This window comes from Aedes aegypti, chromosome 1 (genome assembly GCF_002204515.2).
Source record: "Aedes aegypti strain LVP_AGWG chromosome 1, AaegL5.0 Primary Assembly, whole genome shotgun sequence".
NCBI lineage: Eukaryota > Metazoa > Arthropoda > Insecta > Diptera > Culicidae > Aedes > Aedes aegypti.
The window spans coordinates 282894286-282916853 of NC_035107.1; the positions used below are offsets into that span (position 1 = coordinate 282894286).

The 22568-nt window shown below is 36.7% G+C and overlaps 1 protein-coding gene across 4 annotated transcripts in view; it reads left to right on the forward strand.

The window, feature by feature from the left end:
- Positions 1–22568, forward strand: part of LOC5569887 (elongation of very long chain fatty acids protein AAEL008004) — a 222093-nt gene that overhangs the window by 84094 nt on the left and 115431 nt on the right. Inside the window, exon 1 of one of the 4 annotated variants that reach the window (XM_021837998.1) lies at positions 9716–10733. The exons of the other annotated variants lie outside the window; for them this stretch is intronic. The gene's annotated coding sequence lies outside the window, so the exon portion shown is untranslated. Of the gene's footprint in view, positions 1–9715; positions 10734–22568 lie in introns of those variants that run through there. 4 annotated transcript variants of the gene reach the window in all.

The window sequence follows — 22568 nt, forward strand, 5'->3', positions numbered from 1 at the left end:
AGACGAAGCCCTTACTGCAGTAACCAATATTCTGACTCAGGATTTTCTGAGCATCTATTCAGCTTTTACAGTTTTATTCATACGGATTTGGATGTTTGAAAAGTAAATACTCAAGTGCTAAGTTTTATCACACCAATCTGAGTAAATAATCAATAAAATCATCTGACAGGTTGATTTGAGTAAAGTAAAAGCCTTTGCTCAGCTTATTCATACGACCTCGTGTAGCGGAGCTTCAACGAGCGAATCTCCACTATAGTAGACCAGACGGTACCTGTTTACCAACGCTGTAATGCATCGCTACCGGGATAAAGACTTGTGCACATTGTTCTAACAGCCATCTACGTGATGCAATTAGGGAAGACGTCTCCGAGCATTATCCAGGAAGTCTCCAACCTGGAGGCACTCAATCTACCCGAAGTCACGTACCACTCTTCAGGGAAATCCATAATCCTTCTCCAGAAGGCCTACTAGATTGCATTGCATTGCAACCCGAACGGATTTCGCCTTGACTGACAAAAGAATTCCAAAAGCAAAACACGCCGCCCCCCTGTGAGTAGACAACGCAACGCATCGCCGCGCAACTACCACGCGAGAAGTAGGCGCAGATATTAGGTGATTGCAGCAAAACGTTCCCCAAGTGCGCTTTTTCGCTTGTGTGTGTGCGCGCGCACTCCAAAGCCTACTAAGCGAGTGTGATAAGCGATCCGACTAAAGCTTGTAGGTTCTGTGAAGGTGTGGTGACGGCGGCGGCGGCGAAGAGGAGGCGATTGTCATCATCGAGCGCGCTTCTGCGGCTGTCATATGTTTGTCTTTCCACCGTTTTCGGCTGTTGGGCATTTTCGCGCATAGCACAGCACATAGCGGGCGAAGGTCGACGCGCCGTGACTTCGTCCATTCACACAAATCTGGGCGAGAGCTTTCTGGTTTCGGTTGCTGGCAACTCTCGAGTTAATCAATAACTGGTGTTTGACTATGTGAGCGTGTGCCGTCGTCGAGCGATATTAGATAACGCACCGCGCGAAGCACGCATTCCGGCCATACGACGAACTTGACGGCGGCCGACGATTTAAAGGTGTTCTGTCACCACAATAATGAACTATGCGTTGCGTTTGGTATTGGAAGTTGTGCTTTTTCGAAAACTTCCAAAAGATTGAAAACAAAACGACTGCGGGTGTGTTGCAATGTGTCCACATGCCACTGAAGGTTGAAGTGCGGCTAGCACGAATCGGTAGCACGCGACCGCCGCGCAACACACGAATCTCCAACTCCTAATTCCAATGACAAATTCGTGTGTTTGATATGATGGGGCCGTTTCGTTATAGGTTCATTGATTGACAGATTTCCACATGTTATTCGGAGGTTGGCATTAGAGCTTCAGGGTTTTCTTGCAAATATGTTAAGAATAATTGATTTTTATTTATTATTTTGTCTTTGGCTTTTCGTCCATCTTAGATAAATTCTGTTTTCTAGTTAAGTGTTCTATGAAAAGTTTATCAGTTATATCTGAAAGCTTTCTTGACCAATTGACCATTTTTGCATTTGAATATCATACCCGTAACTCTGTAACTAGAATCTCCAACAATTTATATCATTCAATAAACGCTTGATAAATAATAATTTCGAGCAGAAAAATCTAAGCTCTTTGATTCAAGTAAGAAAGCAAAAGAAGCCGCCAATCGTGTTCAGTATTTTCGAATTTGGAGGATTCCAACAGGAGATCTTGAACTCTAGTGGCAGCGTCCAATAGAAAACTTGATCGTATTTGAAGTTATCGAGAACCTGTCCTAGCATCTTCATCCTTCAATCAGTTTGATCGCGAAGAGCCTCTAATCTGCATGCATGTCGTTTATGTGAATGCGAGATTCCCCCAACACAGCAGTTCGCATTCGCATTGGAATATTCCACGCATATATTTATGCAAATCATTGCAAAGCCTCACCGCTTCTCCGCTTCATGCATGCAATAGGAACTTTCCTCCGATTGAGATACCCACCATGATATACGGCTCGACGTCGTCGTCGTTGTCGTCGGTTTTGATCACACAACAAAGTGCATAGTTTGATATCATCGAATGAATGGGGTAAAGGGAACGCAGCCTGCTGCGACGCGACGCCGCGTCGTCGTCTATCCAGCGTGAAGTAGTAGATTAGGTGAGCTCTCGAGTCGAGTTCCCCCGAAAATTTGTGGGGCGCTTTCGGAGTGAGAGCTCCGTTTAGCCGGTCGGTCGGTGCAGCGGTGAGTGTCCCCCGCTCTCTCGCTGGTGGCTAAGGGTATGCAATATTTCGAATGATTCCATAATACCTTGGAATTCCACCAAACACTAAATAAAGACTTTTATGCCCCATGCAGATGCCCAAAATATTATGGCATATGAGATAATAGAGCAAAATCTAGAATGCAGTGAAAATTTTACAGCGATCTGTCAAACTTGGGCTCCGATTTTAGTACTAAGGGACCGAATGTTGCACTAGAAATAGTACCCGTTCAGAGCCCAATTACAATTTCAGCTTTGTTTCCACAGAATCCAATGAGGTGAAAACAGGTCCGTCCCACTCGGGTTCAGATTGAGTACCACTTCTAGTACTGCATTTCGTCCCTCGGTAGTACAAAAGGTACCCAAGTTTGACAGACCGCAGTACACTTTTCACGGCATTCTAGATTACCTTATGAGCCATAAAATTTTGGGCAACTGCAAGGGACATGGGGGTCTTTAATTTGTCTTTGGTGAAAATGTATGTTTATGTTAGTTAATCACATTCATTTCTAATAAAAGTCAAATTAGAAATACCCTGGCCAGAAGAGGTGTATGTGATTAAAAATTATAAAGAAAATGGATCAATCCGGACGAGTAAATAAATGTAGTTTTATTATGTGGATGTGGTTCACTGAACACGAAATATGTCATATCTACTGATTTGATACACAGAACGGTGTATAACCCGCAATGGCTAGGACTGGGGATATGGTCAAAACCAACGCTTCAACCCTATAGAACAGTTTCTAATATTGAATAGAAAATATTGCTGGATGTGACTAAATAAATGCACATTACTGCATGTGTAATAATTCCTAATAGAAACCTGCAAAAAAAAATTAAACCATTTCAGAGATAGTCAATTGAAACTTTAAAGAGTTTCGATCCGAATCCTGGAGAATTCTGAGCCTAATTTAGTTCTAAAACAACAGTATCAAATAAATGCCCAAGAAACGGATAAAATCCTGGATAAAACTGAATTCTGAATCGAATATAACCCTGAAGAAACTGATTTGACTCAAAACAATAATGAATAAAATACAATCTTCAGTATTTAAAGATTTAATATATACTGTTAAGATTCTGATTCAAACATATATCGTGCTAACAACATATATACGTGCTAGAATTATGACCAGATTTTGTACAGATTTTTGCTATAATGCAAGGTACCTCTAAATTTAATTTTACAAATTTGAGTCATAGGTAATACATAACTTCTGCACTCTAATCGCATGAAACGTTAAATCATTATGGACATCTTTTGCAGTTAGCAAGATGAAATCCAAACATGTCTTGGTTTCATTTGTTAGCTGAGTAACGGATCCATTTTACGCCTTGTAAAATTCCAGATTGAAAAATGTCAATATATTCAATAAGTAGAGTTCCTCTTGACCGGCCATTTCGGCCTTGTCAGTTATAGAAACGAGTTATATGGATTTCATACAATTCCTTCAAAAATTCCCTAAAATAGAAGCATTCCTTCCAAAAATAACTTCCTCCACTTCTCCAAGTAGCTAACGAATATTCACCTAAGGAAACCCCAGGAATATGTATAAGGATTCATGTAGAGATTTTTCTGTTTCTCCTTCGGGTAATTACACTTTGAATTCCTTTAAGGGTTGATTCAGGAATACAGTCGATATATTTTCAGGAGAATCAATATAAGAGTACATTGAAAGATAATCTTTCAACCTTCACATAACTTTTTTCTTTTTATATACTAAAGATATTTATTTAGACATAACTCTTTATAAATTTTTTGGCACTGCAAAAAAAAATATTTTTTCATCGATGAATTTTTCTTGATGAAATTCATGCAAGGATTTTATCAAACGTTTTGTCATGGATATCTCTAAGTAAAAAAATCCTTCTTCTTACTTCTGATTCCTACCAGAACCGTAGCGTGTCCACCCTCGGCGAACCATCATTTTAGCCCCCTTGGCGAATCGTCATTGGCGTAATTTCAACATCTCTTATTTAATGCTCTTTTATTGCAAATTTGAGTGAAAATTTTCAGGAAATTTTTATATTTTATATGGCGTTCTCTGTAAGAATAATCGAGAATCGAAGTTCTCAAAAAGCGTCATGATAAAGCTCAATTAATACTTAAGTTTTAGACTCCATTGATAAGACTAGTGCAAAAAGCGTCTTAATTGCCGGAGGTTCTCGATGATATTTAGAAAATGCTCATAAAATTACTGTTTATATGGCTAGAAACGGATTTGAAAAACTACTGAGTTTACTTCCCACAACCCTACGTTGCTTTTTGAATTTGCGTCTGTTAGAATTTCAGTGAAATACCAAGTAACTTTTCAACATATCCATACTCCTGAAAAGATTATTGTAGACATTGCAGGTTAAATAAATCTCGTTAATGCTATTTATTAGTCATATTTTGTTGATTCCGAAAACGGAGGACAATTGCAGAGTATATTTGAAGAATTTATTGATCAATTCCTGTGGTATTCAAGAATTTGTCGAACATTATTGCCTTGAATCATACAAGAATCATTTGAAGGAATTTTGATCAAAGTAGCATATTGAATAAGTTTGAAAAAGTTTAAAGCTTACGTAATCAATTTGAGTTGAAGTTTTATTTTTAGAGGAAAAGAAGTTTTCCAAGGAAATCTTATCAAAACATATTCCAGAAGTTTCATAAAAAATTGGCAAAAAATATTTGAATAGGGATGTTGGCAATCAATGAAATTAATATTACGAAAAGTTCAGTACGGATTCAAACATTTATCAGTCCATTTGGAGAATTGTTTTTTTTTTAAACAAAAAAGTTCTGTTTGTGATCAATGCACTCAGGATTGGATCAAAACTATCGTTCAGATTCAATGCAAATCTGACCTGAAGTTTAGTGAGAACACCATTAACTAAAACAAAAACAATACTGTTGAAATATCTGTCCGGAAACCGCCTATTATTCTTTTATTATATGGGTTATTAGGAGTCATTTATTATGAGTCTGTTCAAGATTTCTTTATGCAAATTATGTTCCAGGTTATGTGAGAATCCTTTCAACAGATCGGTGGTATCCAACTGTATTAACAATAAGTTGGTATAATCTACATATTCGTTTTGCGGATGTATTATAGATACCTTTTTTAATTTCATTGAAGAACTTTTAATTCTCCCGTGATTATTTACCTCTGAATTTAAATAAAAGTATCGTACATAGGCTGATTTATCATCTCTGAGGAGAATTCGTTAAATGAACTTTGTTGATAAGTTCGTATCTTAGGAATTTTCTGTTGCTGAACCATTTAACAGCTTCTGAGATGCTTCCAAAATGTTTTGTTAAAATTATTCCAAAACAAGTTTAAATCTGTAACAACATCTGTAGTATTTTATTCCTTTTTTGTGTCTATCATAGTTTTTCTAGATACTATTACTTCAGAAATGCACTTACTAAAAATGTATCCCTGGACGGGTGCCAACCTGGCGAAATGCACGCTACGGCACTGTTTCCTACTTCATGGCATACCATTTAGGATCCTTTCAAAATTAACCCTAAAAACAACACCATGAATTTAAGACTACCTTTCAGATCGCCAATAAACAATAAATTCAGAACTTGGAATCCCTTTAAGTATAATTTTAAAGAATTCCTCCAGAGATTTCTACACAAGTATTTTCAAGAATGTTTCGAAAATTCGTACAGGTGTTTCATGCGGTGTCCCTTGTAGAAGTACTCTAAAAATTACTTTAGGAACTTCTCTAAGGATTCGTCAACAATCCTTTGGAGTATCTTGTGGAATTCAAGAAGTAATAGGGAGAACAACCACTTGTTCACTTCCATGATTCACTTTGACTTCAATAGGATCCGGTTCTCTATGTTGATAAATTTGCTTTAAATTATTCAGATGCTTTTTTAAAACCTTACATTTGTTTTAGAATGAAATTATTTCTAATGCATCTCTGGAAGAGTTTCTGTTTTAATATTTAGAGGAATCCGGAGAGAAGTCATAATAATTTTCCCTACAAAAATGACAGAATCAATTATCGGTATGTTTAAGGTGTAATTTCAGTATGAAATCAAACTATGAGTGTCACTTGAGGTACTTCTGGTGCACTTATCCAACATTTTTTCCAAAGGCTTTCATGGAATTTAGAAACTATGTTGCTGAAGGCTTTCTTGGAAGATAGAATGAAAACTTAAGGTAGAATTTCTTGAATGAAATCTTGTGAAAATCTCTTATGGAATCCAAAAAAAAAAAAATGCTTGGGGAAATGTCTGTATTAATCGACATAGGATTTTAATACAATTCCTGGAATAATTTCTAAAAAAAAACTGGGAAGGAACGCTCGAAAAAATAGACAGGGAAAATTCCCAATTTAATTCCAATGGACTATCAAAATAACCAAAACAACCGTTATGGTAAGCAAAGATAGTGCCTCCTCCGTAGTTTTGTGTGTTTTACAGAACAGTAGTGCTGTCACAACGTCTAAGCTCACATATGGTGGCGCCTTTGTTTTGATTCGATGAGTGCCGAAAAAGCCGCCTTCAATGAGATCTATTGTCATAGATATTCCGTAACTTCTCTTAAAAAGTTCAAAAGGTAATTTCCTAGGATAACATCCAAAAGCTATTTAAGGCAAATTACGTTTGAAGAGTTCCTGGCGCAGTTTCTTGAGAAATTCCTGTGTAAGTCTATGCTTGGATTTGATCGTAGTGAAATTTATGATAGAGTTCATAAGAAGTTCCTGGAATAATTCTTGTAGGGATCCTTCGATAACTTCAGCAGTTCCTGGCGGAAATTCTTTGAATGATCTTGAAGAATTGAGTTTGATGTAAAACCTGTGAAAACTACAGAACGGAAATAAGGGAAAATACTGTAATCTACAGTAACTGTAATCTGAAAGAGTTCCTAGTTCATTTGAGATACTTAAATGAATGGCTTGTATCTCTGGAAGTAAACCATGAAGCCATCATTAAAGATATTCTTTGAAGAATCGAAGAAAAACATCCAGGAGAATATCATATGGAATCCTGAAGAAAAGGTTTAAACTATCTCTTATCAAATTCTTTGACGTATTCTACCTGGGCTTATGCGGTTATGTTTCCAAGCAAGTCTAGTCTCCCGTTTTAGCCAAGAAAACTTTCCGTATTCCGTATTTTGATTGTTGCATACTAGTCCGTGGTCTAGTGTGATGCTTCTTTCAAAGGGCAAATTATGCATTGGCAGCATTTACGTTTAAATGTCTCTAATTCCTGGATGAATTCAGTTAAATACAATAACTTCAGATCTTTGGCATACGGTTTTTGAGTTTCATATATCATTTTTGGCAGATTCCTATGAAAACTATTTTTTTCAGCTTCTTAAATAACCAAAAAGTCAAAGAAATATTTAAGTTTTTGCAAAAAAAAAATCTCTCTTGCGCCAATAGTCGCCGTCGTTTTCCAGTAGTGGATCAAGTGATGGAAGCATTTTTATTTATAGATGTATAAAAATGAAGAAAACTCCCACAGATCTCCATGTGTTCGATAGATTTTGGTTGCTGCTTGGAGGGAAAAATGTTAAACCTAAGTAAAAATCGAATATTTTGTTTAAAATTCCTTGCATCACGAACGGCTACTATTGGAACACTAGCGCAGTTACTGGAACACGAGTGCCAATAGTAGCTCAAGCGATTTTATGTTCAAAACGTAATATTACCACTCAATTTTTTTTCCTTTATAGTAGAGGTTGACATCTTCCGATTGACGTAATAATAACTCTTGAAGGACTTTTCGTTATGATTTGTTTTCCTCAGGTAAACTACTAATCCTAATTGTGTTATAAAAACATTGTAATTTTGGAAGATAATTTTCCGTTCTACGATTGAACAGAAAGCTACCACAGCTGTCGTATGCATACTTTGGTTAGATGGTTTCTTTCAATGACACAATGATTTTCAAGCCTGCGGTAACACTTTGACAGGTGTGGTAGAACTTGGCGGCTACCGCAAAACGGAACATTTTCAAAAGAACCGCAATATATCGACCAGGGAGAGACAAGGCAACGCCAAATTCTCTACATGATTTCTGGAAAGATCTCTTACAAAGGTTTTATTTAAAGCTAAACACTACGAATCATTCAAAAATTTCATTATTATACAACTTTATATAAATGTGAATCTGACAATCTTAAAAAATGCAATATAATACTTTTCGTAGCAGTTTTGATTCGAATTTTTCATTTGATTTGATTATGTAAAAACTACAAAAACAGCCTATTTTATAAAGAAGGGTATTTTTTGTGAAATGCTTACATCTATGACGTCCATTATCAAAAGAAATCAAAGGAATGACCTATAACACTGCGGAACACGTTTTTGTCTCAAGCACCAAAATACCGCTATTCACTCAATTAAGGGTTACTGAATCCATTTCCGTTTTCAAAAATATCACAGAACGTCTAGTTTTTGAGATATTGGCTGTTGAAAATGCAAAAATTGACTATTTTAGCCAACTTGCATGCAAGTTTGTCAGCTTGTAAGGCAATTTATTTGCTTAATTTGTCACAGAATTCAAACTTCATGCGTACAACAATACTTATCAATAAAGTTTATAATACTTTCCATGCAGAAGAGTTATTTTTTGATGGTTTAAAAAAGTATTGTATTTTCCCATATAAGAGAAACGAAGAATTTTGTATGGAGACAGCAAGCATGTTGATGAAATCGGTTTAAACCAAATTTAATCGTGTAATTTCAACCAAATTATATCTAAAATTAAAGTTTAAGTCCTATTCTGCATGCTTGGTGGATTAGATCTCAAAAAAGTTTGATAAATTTTACTTTAAATTTAACGTGAACATCTATAAACCAGAGTTTCATACAACTTTGGTGACCTGTAGCTCAAAAATGTGACGTGCTGGAACGTTTCTGAGAATGGCATCAGATTCAGCAACCCCAAATCTACTAGAGACTAGAGAATTTGATCCTTGAGACACGCAAAAATGTCATTTTTGTTACGTTGTGTAACATATGGAAGATAGAAAAGTCTCGAGAAGATGAACAATTAGGAGTAGAATCATAAAGTCGTTTTTACCTTTGACCTCTGCATTCCCACAGATGTTTCGTGAAAATGTATTCTGCGGAACAACATGAAATTTTCGTTACGTTTCGAACAATTCCGGATCTAGTGCGGAGTTTCACGGAAAATTCTAATGTTTCGATTCGTTTCGTATCGACATGAAAGAAAAGCCATATCGCATCCCCTTACTGGCGACGCACCTCCTTCGCTTCCTGGGCGGTCGTCGGGTGCAATACGGTTCGCGTTCGCCGATGAGTGCTCCCCGTTTAGCTTCGCTTGCGCCACACACTACCTACAAGGCGTCGTCATTGCCGTCGTCGTCGTCGGCGTCATCATCGTCACTGCTCACCGACTGGCAAGTAGTATTGGGGGAGACACTCTCGCTCGGCGACGTCTCCGTCTAAACGCCTAGCCTAGCAGCCGTTTAGCTCAAGTTCAGTTTAGTAAACTTTCGATTGTCAGCGTGTTCGGATCGCAGAATTTCGCGCGCCTCGCGAGTTGTCCGACTGCTAGTTTTTCTTTTTTTTTCACTTCCCCAACTGACTTCAGTTCTCGTCGTTCGTCACGCGTCATCAAGAAGAAGAATCAACTGTGAGTTGGATCGTTTTTTTTTTTGCATTTTACTGGCGAGGGTCAGTCACAGTAGGCGCGACTGGTGAGGGGACGGATAGTGTTCTGAACAGGAAGTACTGGAATCCCTAGGGATCGCAAGCAGGCGAACAGTGCGATTAGATTCGAAGGGAAATACGAGGATCATCCCGAAGGAACGAAGTTCACAGTGCAAGCAAATTTCTCCGGATTCTTAACGAGAATATAAGAAGTTGTGTGCTCTAGTGTGCGAAGGGGTCTGTGTGTTTGTATGCGCTTTCAGAACACGCGATCGCGCGAAATTGTTGGATCCGAATCCCCGGGGTGTGTGCAATATACGTAGATTCTCGCTTGTAAATATACCTGAGTGCGTGTCAAGTGACGGTCGGCCGGTCATTACGAGGTTCCAGTCAGTGCCATGAGGAATGATTTCTCGTTGACCTTTCGGTTGCTTGGATAGTAGTAAAGTGTTCTCCCATCAAGATCAACAACAATCCACGGAGTCTCCTTTAGTAGTTAGAGAGTGCAGCAGGGGCTACCGAAGGAGTGCTGAGCGAGCGCGTGTGCAATACAGAGCATCTACGGTGAACACTGATCGTGAACATCTGATCGTTTAGCTGTCAAAAAAGTTTTAGTCCAAAAAAAAAAAAAATCAGCTGATTGTGCCCCCCCCCCCCCCCCCCGGATAATCCTGCCTCACTCCGCTAAGTATCACCAGGTGGAGCGTAGTGTGTAAATAGTAGTTACGTAAACAAACGCACGCACCAATTTCGACTGCCATTCCCGCGCCGCCCGTGTCGTCGTAGTCTTCCAGTAGGAGTATCGTGGCAACGAGTCGCGAGCGAGCGACTACTTCGTCCAAAGGTGAATAATCTTCCGCACAGAATTTGTCCATAATTACATAACTCCACTCGTCGCTATCATCAGCACACAGTAGGCGCGATTTGTGCGGATTCAGCGAGATATCCAAGACGGTGATAAGTGTCTCTGGGTCCGAAAATGCGATGGGCCTACCAGGGATGCCAGATTTTCAAGGATTGAAGAATAATTATTGTTAACAATTATTGTTAAAAGGAATGGTACACTGAGGCAAAAATACTAAGGTTTTCCATAAATCATGACTTATGAACCAGCCAAATTATGGTTTCATTGGCGCTTAACCATTTCGGAAATGAAAGCATATGTTTCATAAGTGAAATAGCTCTCAGTTAAGAATTATTGTTTGAAACAAGTTTCAAAGCAATCGCTAGAAGAATTGCTTCGCTTTTGAAGTTGGGTACAAGTTAATCGTAATCAAATCACACATTTTGAAACATGTCAATTTTATAGCACGCCTGAAATTTCAATTACGTTATCATCATTGCAATGGTTAGAGAAATTTATTGAATGAGTTATGAAAAACTGTAGAGAAGTTCTTGACCAAAACGATAGGAAGAACTTCAAAATTTGAACGATAGTCGTTGTGGTGCCAAATCATAGTTATTTTTATCAAGTTATTAGCTATTTTGCATCAGACGCAGCGACACAGCAAAAGTAAATTCAGCAGTCAGTATTAGTAATGGGGTAACAGAACGGAGGGTATTTTTTTGGTTCTCATACCAAACAGCAGAATCCAGTAGTTTACTGTCAGTCAATGCAAAATTAGCAAGTTTCTACTGAAACCTAGCAATTGATTTGTTAAAAATATCAGCTTTAAAATTTATGCAACATTTTTCTGAATTCAGCAATGATTTTTGAAAAATGGTTGTTAATTACAAAGGAAAGCATTAGGTAATTCAAACATTGACTGGAAATTGTTTGAAGGAATTTGATAAATTTCGAAGAAAGTTGGAGCTGTGAATACTTCTGAAATTCACAGATTTCAATTCGCAGCTTGATCTAAGGATGTATCAGAAATAAAATGAAAATTCCGCACACAGATTGTGATTTTGATCAGAAGCTAACATTGTTTCATAACAAGAACTTGGAGATCACAAGAGGAAGGAAAAATAACTACCACAGTTTTTCGGAACTCCTTCCATGAATCCCTCCAGGATTTTTCTGGGGACTCATGTAAGAATAATTCTAGAGTTTAACCCTTTAAATTATCCAAGATAGTCCTGATATTCGCCCAGGAAATATTACTGTAAATATCAACTCGGTAAATTTCAGTATTATTCTTCTGAATCCAAAGAATTTTTATTGAAAAAGTTCTTTATTTAAATAGGGAGCCGGATCCTATTTTTGGCACTTTTGATTCACTTCGGCAGTGGGGTTTTTGAAAGCTATCAAGTTCATATTTGGCCACAATATGCGTCGTACTAAAGTGCTTCGTACTGCAAAGTTTCACACAAAACCCTCATGCCAAAGTGAATCATGAAAGTACCAAAGAAGCTTTGCACCCTACATTGAATACTTCCGGAGAAAAATGAGGATTTTAAGAGATTGCAGAATACTTAAAAAGAAAGCGGGAGATTTTTGTAAGTTAAATTGAAGCATTCTAGAATAAAAATTCGGAAGACAGATTGTGGTTTTGATCAGAAGCTAAGATTGACGATTTTCGGATGAAGCTGGGCATCATAGCAAGAAGTTGATGATCACAAGAAGAATTAAATATTACTTCCGCAGATTATTTTGAAATTCCTTTATAGTTTCATCCATGATTTCCTCTAACATTTCTCTAGGGACTCATGTATCAATACTTCTAGAGATTTACCCTACAAATTATCTAGGAAAGTCTCAACAACTAATCCAGAAATCTTCATTGGATTCTTGAAAGAGTAGGACTAATTGTTGTGGGAACTTGTTGAGATATTCATTCAGGTGTTCCCTTCAAAAGATGATTCGAAATTTATCCATCCTATTGTGCTATAGCACTACTAGAACAAACTTTTTTTGAGGGGCTACCATCGTTGGTGATATATTCATTATAGAATTTATCTTACGTCCATGAAAATTTCTTCGTTCGATTCCTCCATGAATTACACTTACCAAGTTAAATTCAAATTGTGATTTTGGAATTTCCTTCTAGGGGTTCTTTTCGAGAAACTCGTTGAGGAATTCTTCTATAAATTCGTTCTGGGATTCACAAGAGATTATATTAGAGATTGTTCTATGGATTTCGACCTAAAATTCCTACTGAAAGATATCAACCAATTCCTTTGAGGTTTATTCTCTCAAATTTTCCATCAGATTGCTTAATTAGTTTCTTTTTCATTGCTTAACCGATTTTTAAATATTTTTTCAGAGATGTTTTAAGAGATTTGCTCATTTAAAATTAAACTGAATTTTCAAGAATTGCATTATAGATTCCTACTGCAATTTCTTCATGGGTTACTCCAGGGATACTTCGGGAGAATAAGAATACCTGTATTACCGTGAATTCTTCTAGAAAGGTTCAAGAAAAGAGCCTAGAGGAATTTCTAAGCGTGACCCTGAAGGAACTTTTAAAGAAATATCAAGATAACAATCCTTGAAGAATTCCACGGAATAATACGCGGAGAAATCTCCAAACCAAACATATAATAATACTCAAATAAACTTCTATAAGACCCTCTGAGGATATCTCTGGGAGCAGCTCTGAGCAATCTCATTCGCGAGTTTGTACTGGAATTGATGCATAAATCTTTGAAGCATTTTGGGAGGAACTTTTGGAACAATTATCTGTAAAACAATAATTGTTCAATTCTTTTTTTGAAGTCAAGACCCCATCAAAGTTTGCATACATCCCATGAAAATCTAAAACTTGTAGTTCTGGTAATCAAAGTTTATGGATACTTTCCATGGATCTCAGTCTAAATCAGCAAAAATCCTTGGCAGGCACATCCAAATGTCACGCCTGTAATCTACCAAAGATAATTCATGAATTTGGTAGTCATAGTCATAATGACTCTATCAAATATCTTTCCAAATGGCCTTTGAAAAACTTCTCAAAACAAAAAATCTTGTCAAAATAAAACAAAAAACTAGCAGTTGAAAATTTTTTAATAAGAACTGAAGTACAATGGAGATTTCTTCTAGAACCATCCCAAAAGAATTTCCTAAGATTTGAAGGATTCCTTCGATTTCCAATCCATTGGGATCCGCAAAGTTCTCAGTAAGAATCTACCCTAAGTTAGTTTTAGTATCCACAAAGCATCACCACAACGATGTTCATGGATCAGAAGCTTTGAATATTTTAAGAAGCTTGCAAATAAGTTTCTTAGGAGCCAATCGATGTTTGTTGGTAAAATTTATGAAAAAAAAATCGTTGTTTTAAAGTTAAAAAAAAGACCTTGTCAGATATTCGTAAATAATCTTTGCAATGATTATGGAAAGAACTACGGATATCAGTCAAAGTATCATATAAAATCCTGCTGAATCGAGAAGATTCCGTTTGTGTGAAAACCGTGAAGAATTTTGAAATTCTTCAATCTCGACAATTGTTCGGCAAGATTTGTTGGCGCAAATTGAATCCATAATCCAGTAGTTGGTTGTAGAGATTTAGCTTATTTGTTAAATGAAATCTGTCATGGATGATTATAGATGAATCAATTTCAATTTTCGTAGTGAAAATTCCGAATCAGGGACGGTAGAAAACATATCAAAGTGGTTAGGTTAATTTCAGAAAAAAAAATCGATGTGATTCGAGACGATGTTAACGATTTCGAGATGTGAATTTTTCAAAAGCAAAAAAATCTGCTACAAGATATTTTGGAAAAGTCAGACAAATTGAAGCTATCTGGAATAGATTTTTTGACATCTTTAAGGCGATTGCAGGGATACCTTCAGGAAAATGTCAGCTGATTTCTCCGAAGATTAATCCAGAAAATGCCACACGAATTTTTAAACAAAGTCATCTTGTACTATATACGTGCATTTCTTCAGTAATTCCTCACTAAATTCGTCCTACCAGAGTTTTTTTTTTTTGAGAATTCTTTCGGGAATTCGTTATGAAATTATTTCATATATTCGTATTCATTATCTTCGAAAGGATTTTCCAAATTCTTGTACACTATGAACGCGTCCTGGAAGTCATTCCAAGTAAGATAGAAAGCAGTTCGTTCCGAATTTCATTGAAAATGATTTCTCATTTTTTCTTCTTCTTTCTCCCTAAACTGCTAAAAAGAGTTTTCAAGAAATCTTCCAGGATTTTCTTCGGCAGTTCCACCAGAGGGTCTCACAAATTTGTTTGGATCTTCTATAAAAAATGATATCTCTAAGGATTCCTTCAGAAATTTGTATCACAATTCCTACACATTTTTCATTAGGATCCCTTTACAGATTCTTACCTAAATTCCCTACTCCTGAATTATCCTGATCATTCTTCCGAGGATACCTGTATTGCAATGTGATAGTCGAGGAATGGTTGCAGATATACTTCAACTATTTACGTATGCTTGAGAGAATAAGCAAGGCTACTTGCAAGATATCATTGGAGAATAAATCTTGGAAAAACTTCTAGAAGTGTGTATGAAAAAAATACTACTAAAATTCAAAGAAGATTCTTCTTCAGGAGTTCTTAAAATATTGTGGGAAAATTCCTAGAGAAGTCTACGAATAACTTTTTGAATAAGTTTTTGGAGCTAACAAGAAACCCATGTGCTATTTGTAGAAAAGAGCCTGAAAAAACTGATGAAAAAAGCACTGGAGATTCTATGAAAAGATTTAAAGATATTTCTGGGAGAATCCTCAAAGATTTTTTTAGGGTAATCCCTTCAGAAGTCTTTGGAAATATTCAAAACAAAAGAACAGCACAATTCACAATTGATTTTCTAGAACAGCGTCTGAGGATATCTCTGAATGAATCTCTGGATAAATTTACGGTGGAGTTCGTAGAAAGAGATGCAGGAATCTTCTTGGAAATTCTCACACAAATTTGTTTATGGAGTGCTTAAGCTGCCGAATTTGTTGTTCGTGCGCCATCAGAGTGATTCTACATCCTCAGCTTTTGCATATTGATGCCGAGATCGTGAGTGTTCAGTCGAGGGATGGATTACAAACTGTTGAGCTCGTTTTATGCTTGTGATTACACATTTGTTGCAGATATAATTCCTGAAGGAATTCATGAAGAGTTTATCAGGAAGTTCATGGAAGATTTGTAAATGAATTTGTTTTTCAATGCCTCATGAGAAAAAAATCTGAAAAAATGTTACGAAAATTTCTGATACTTCTGATTCCTGATTCTCCAACCCTCGAAAAAACTCCTGAGTAGAATGCCTGAGATAATTCGCAAAAGTATTTTTAAAGGAATCATTGGAGAAATCAATGTAAGAGTAATTCTTGGAAGAATCTATGAAAAAAAAATACAAAAATTCAGGAGGAGTGTTTCCTACAGGAGTCCTGAAAATATTTCGGGAAAATGCCTAAAGGAATCTACGGATAACTTTTTTGAAGTATTTTTTGCAGTCTACGAAAATTTCATATGCTATTTGCAGCCTACGGGAATTCCATGTGCTCCAGAAGCCCTGGAGAATATCCTATGGAAATATTTAGAGATATTTTTGGGAGAATCCTTAAACATTTTGTTTTAGAGATTTTATTAGATTTATTTTTGCTAGAATATCTAGCGATTTATTTACAATCTTCCGGAAGAATCTTTTGAGACGTTCATGGAGGAGTTATTGGAGTCATTTATTGGTGATTCTCTGAAAGAATGTCCGTGAAATCCAAGGGGGAGTTGAAAAAGGGAATTCGAAAAAAATCCTGAAGGAAGTTATAAAGATAACTTAACTTCCAGAAAAGTTCATAGAAGATTTTTAAATGAATTTTTAGATGAATTCATGGATTTTATTTTTGCATTCTACGTGAGAAAAAAAATCGGAAAATTGTTACAAAAATTCTTGATGGAAAGCCCGTTTAGTTATTTTGAAGATGTTCAGGAAATACATTTTTAAGCATTGATAAACGAATGTGTTGAAAAATTGCTGAAGTTTCTCGAGAAGACATTTGTGCATGAACTCTTGGATGCTTCTGAGGTGGACGTAATTTTGGTTAGATATGTAATAGATTTAGAGGAATCTTATATGATACGATCCATCGAAAAATTATGGAGAAATTTGTATATATAATTGACAGAGAGGTATGTTCGGAAGAATTTTAATAGAGATGTCTATATGAATTATTCTAAGAAATCCTAGAAAGATTCCAGTAGATTCCCATAAACGAATTATATCATAACTTCCTGAGGTTATTCTGTGGATGGAATGCTTGTAAAACTGTTAGGAAATTGGGTTTTTCTAGAGTTTTATTTGAATATGTTGAAGAACTAATCTGTGATGTTATTTTTGGATGTCGGCTTGCAGTCACAATCAAAATCGTTAATAGAGTAGGTGTACCAGTTATGGACATAGAGGTTCCCTATTTCGCCATATGTCTTCAAATTTTGAAAATTTGTGTGTGTTCTAGTAGTTAGATTTAAGATATATCTCTATGTTAAAACATTCAAAAAGATTTAAAATGTGGGAGTTATCAAAATTTCACATATGGCCAAATAGGGAACCACTATGGCCATAACTGGTACACTCTCCCTACTTCTATTTCATCGCTGACGGTTCGATCCTATGGCTTGGATCTTCTAAAAATCCCTTCTCCGGCTGTGGAACGTGTTTGACCCATTATGACGCAATTGACTCTTGCGATCATGAAAAAAAGATAGGATCGAAACGTCGGCGATAAAATATTAGTATCAACTGCAAGCCGAAATCTAAGCACAAGTTTACAAAATATCAGTACAGATCACTATAATCTGTGAAGTAATCTGTAATAATACATTGAAAAAAATTTGAAGGAACTTCTGGAGCAATTTTAGCTTAGTTCTCTGAGAAATGCTTCCATGAATCTGTGCAGAAGTTTCATGAAAATTGGAAGAATTTTTTGTGAATCTCTGACAAAAGTTTTTGGGGAAATGTCTGAAGAAATTCTTTGTGAAATCCTTCAGAAAATGTCTGAAGAAATCTTTAGAGATAACCTTGAGTGCAATTCAAGTGATCCTTTAGTGTTTAGGAGTTATAACTAGAATATTTTGAAGAACTCATCTGTAAAGTTATTTTTGGATTCAAATTCATAAGCGTTGATGCGCCTATTTCATAGCCGACGATTTGATCCTACGGTTTTGATATTCCCTTCTCCGGCTGTGAAACATTCATGCGAGAAACCTGTGTACATACCTGGCAATTTTTAACTCCGAGCCCTGGAGAAGATCCCAACCATAGGATTGAAACGTCGGCCTACTTTCCTGCACTGTGCGGGAACTGAAACCAGTGCTGTAATGATTCATTACGCAACTGTTTTAGGTCGTTGCAGAACTCGATTTTTACAGCATTCGTCGTAATTATCCTACTCTGCAAGCCTCGTAAGGAGTGTATCGAAAAGTAGTCGCAAACTTTCAAAACAGTCTCAAAAATAATGGGTTGAACCAACAAACAATGTTTTGATTAGAAATGCTTTACAATGTATTTAAAATTGATGGTGCGGTAAAATTGTTTCTGGAAAGTGGCATTTTGCATGATAATTTTGCAAATTACTAACAGATGTCGAAGAAAATCTTGCACACCTCTGAAAAAATTGATGTGTTAATAAATGTGTTAAATTTTGAGAAAAAAATATTTTTGTTTATGCTAATATATTCTGTGCCACAACTCTCATGACATAGTGTAAAAAATATTTAGAAAAATTCATTAACAAGCATTTAAGAGCAAATACAAAAATCGAAAAAAGTCGATTTTTAAGGACCTCGTTTTTTGATTTTTTCTTTCTACACGTTAATGCTAATATCGAACGATTGTAATGAATAAAAAATTGTTTTTTGATTGGAAAAGTTTCTTTGCATAATTATGAAGTAACTTAAGCAAAAAATGTTACTCTATATAATTACCGCTGTATATGACAGAGCTTCAAAAGTTGATTAAACAAAAGTGTCTGTCAAAAACCGACCTTGTTCAAATAATTGGGCTTTTTTAGAGCAATAATTTATTTTTTTTTCAATTTCTTTTTACGTGCTGTGTGAAGTAAACATATTTTCCGATAGAATAAGCTTTTCATCGTATTTTGTTGATATACATTTTGTTCATTACAAATCATGGAATCTTCAGAAGACTTTTCAAAAATGTAATTTTGTGCAAGATTTTATTTTCCATGCTTTATAAACCTTGATGTATTTATATTAAGACTGCATATTATTCAATATTTTTTTAGCTGCTTCAATTTTTTATGACATGATGAAGATTTACGTGAAAAAAGCTTTCAAAAAGATGAACTATGCTCTGAGATATACCGTTTTAAATGTTTGCGACTACTTTTCGATACACTCCTTAGGATATATTTACGACTCGTGTTGTAAAAATCATCATTCTGCAACTTGTTCCGTAAACTACTATTACAACAAGATTTTTACGGAATTACAATTCCGTAGATCTGGCATCACTGACTGCGTCATCTGCAACTATCATAGCGCGCTGCGAACAGCTGCGTTACTAACTGCGATCCCGCGTGACTCCTCCACCACCTGCGTTACCACCCCCCCCCCCCCGCCCTTTTTCTCTCGTCGAACACACTAATTAGGTCACAATCTCGAACACCGCTCGCGCGATGACAAATCGCCGCGCGACCAATCCTAATAAGATTTCGAACGCGTACCGATAGATACGGACGCCCGCGACGACAGCTCTCTGACATAATGTAGTGGAGCTTCCTCGCTTTGGTTTCGCGCGTATCGATGATCATGATGGCGGTGATAAATGTAGTGATAAACAGCGTTTTTGACATATGTCTCATTATTTTTGGGTAATTTCGTTATCGCAGTTTCGGTTGCCCGACTCGGGGAATTTCGCCGAGCAGAACGTGAGCTGTCGATTAACGCTTGATCCAGACTTGTAATCGTCTGTGGGATTAGACGGAATTAGCTCCAAAGGGGAATCGTCGAGCCGGACCGGAAGAAGAATCCGGTTGACCTTAGCGCCCCCTCCACCAGTTTTCATACACGGAGAAAAAAAGTTACCTGAATTTTGATCATTCTTTACTTAAAATAAGGTTAATCGTTGGAACTTTCAACCCAAAATCTCGGTATTCTCTTTCTTCACTAATTCAGCCAAAACAGAATTATTGGGCTCCTCTAGCTGAATTGCGTTGAATCAACTCAGAATTGAGTAGAACCGCGTTTCCGTGTATCAAAAATATATTGGAAAAACAAACCCAACTAATTTGACCGAATAGAAATCCGTGGCCTTCCGTTTTTCTCTCTGGACGGATTCGATGTGTTACGATGTTTGTTTCGCCGTCTGGTAAACTTATTCAAGGCGATAATTTATGGACAAAAGTCATCGGGGATCGGGCTTGTCGTCGGGTCCGGTTACAGAAGCACCAAAAACTGTTGTTAGATCTAATCCATACCTACTCGTTTGGTGTCGAGATTCGCATTTCAAAATGCTTCCCTGTGTAATATTCGGATGAATTTCACCGTATCGTGTGACATTTTTCCGTGACATTCTATCGTTGGTTGATGATTTAGACAGTTAGAAAATACTGCAAATTGTTCTAAAAGTGGATCATTTTTCATTTCCCCAAGAATTTTTAAAGACCTTCGATCAATAATTTTCCCACGACAGATATACCCATTTTGCATATATTCCGCAATCGAACAATTCCAATGCAAATCTACTTTGATACCGGTCCGACTGCCGGACAACTTTCAGTTCCACGTCCCTTGTGCAGGAATTGTAAAAACAGAACAAAGTCATTTTTTATATATCGATTTACATTTGATTAGTAAATCGGCAGCAGTGCCCGATTTGCATGCAACATTTGTCTGTTTGTCGATAAATTTAACAAATTTGACAGATCGATTATTGTCAGTTTAATCAGGCTTAGACAAATCGTCCGGTCACAGACAAACTGAATTCTCATTTTGTTGACAAATAATAAGGACGCAAGCAGGCATTGTACGATTCTTTCTCAATTTGATTTCGAAGCACGATCGAAGCAAGCGATGATAAAACCCCCCAATATATTCATAGTTGTAGCAATGGACGATGCTTTCCAACGTTCTTTCCAGAAGCACTTCTTCCAAAAACTGGAAAAACAAACTTCCAAAAATTGAGAAAACTGTCTTCTAGAAGCTGGGAAAGCTCCCCTCAGTGATTTGAAAGGTATATTCCAAAAGCAGAATAATTACAGCTACTTCATGGATTGTAAAATATTTGACCATGACTTGAGAAAACTTTTCCATCAAGTTGAAATTCGAAACGCCTGAAGTCCAGAAGCGCCTTTTCCTAAAACTGGAATAGCTTTCCTCCAAAACTGAAAAAACTCTCTTCCCGAAGCTGGAGATGCATCCTTAAGAAGATTTGGAAGCTTCATTAAGTAGATGAGAGAAAATATTTCAGAAACAGAAACGTAACACCTAGGTCAAAGACCCATTAAAGACCTCCATGTCCCTTGCAGTTGCCCAAAATTTTATGGCTCATAAGGTAATCTAGAATGCCGGGAAAAGTGTACTGCGATGTGTCAAACTTGGGTACCTTTTGCACTACCGAGGGACCAAATGCAGTACTAGAAGTGGTACCCAATCTGGGCCCGAGTGGGACGGACCTGACCTAGGTCATTGTGGTAGCTGTTGTTTATATGTTAAAGAATTTATGTATGTGAATATAACACATTATTATTCCACGCATTTATTTCAGCGTGTATGATTTGTTTGACCTGACATAAATCTTTTGAGCGTGATCTGAATTGACAGTTCGAAAGACAACAAGCGCGAAAAACGGTTTGAACTTCATCGCGTGGTTGAGAAGTGAGTTTATTGAGTGATTTTTTGGCGGATGAATGTGCTGATTTGAATCCAGCTCATGTATGTTCGGCTGATGGCGGAATCGGAGGAAAGTTGAATATTTTGTGGATCCGGACACTACAGTGAATTTAACAAAGAGTAAAATATTTTACCATAGTTTAAGGAAACTTGGAGGCACCTATTCGCTCCCAATACGACAATTCGTCCGGTGGGGTGTGCTGCTGTCGTCATGATGATGGTTGACGAGAGCAATGTCAAACTCATTCATGGTTTCAAAACATTCGGAACAAAATATTTATTTTCACCGCTTACTTCACTTATGTATGAAATTGAATGAGATCCAATGGTAGAGAATTCATTTATCTACCCAATGGTATTTTTAGGGGCTGCGGAGAATGACCCGAAGCGTGTTTTATTCATGCGCAAAAATCGCTCAGGCGAAAGTTCCAATGAAACTAACCTCACATATCCTGGTTTTCCAACCTCAAACTAGTGCTCCTACCAGCCGGATCTCAATTTTTATGAAAGTAGTGCAATAATACAAAAAACAAACGTATGTAGAACATAGATAATGAATATTCCTACCTTTTCCGCCTAACTGTTTCACTGTGAACCGTCTTATATCAGGAAAATAAAACATTTTTCCCCACAGCGGCATGTGATGGATGCGTAAAAAATCAAATCTCTCATCATCTGACCAGTTGTGCTATCAAAGTATAGATGGCTAACAGTATGTTGCGTTTTGCGATTGGAAGCGTATCGGGAACATGAACGTTTTTTGCGGAAATTGAGAATTCTTGTAGCTTTAAGAAATGCTCTTTTTTCGAAAACCTAGAAGCTGGTTTATAGAAGCTGGGAAATCTTCGTTTTCTAGGAGCTGGTCATTTTATAGGCTTGAATAATTTTTGTTTTACAGATTCTAGAAAAGTTTCATTTCATAAACTGGCAAAGATTTC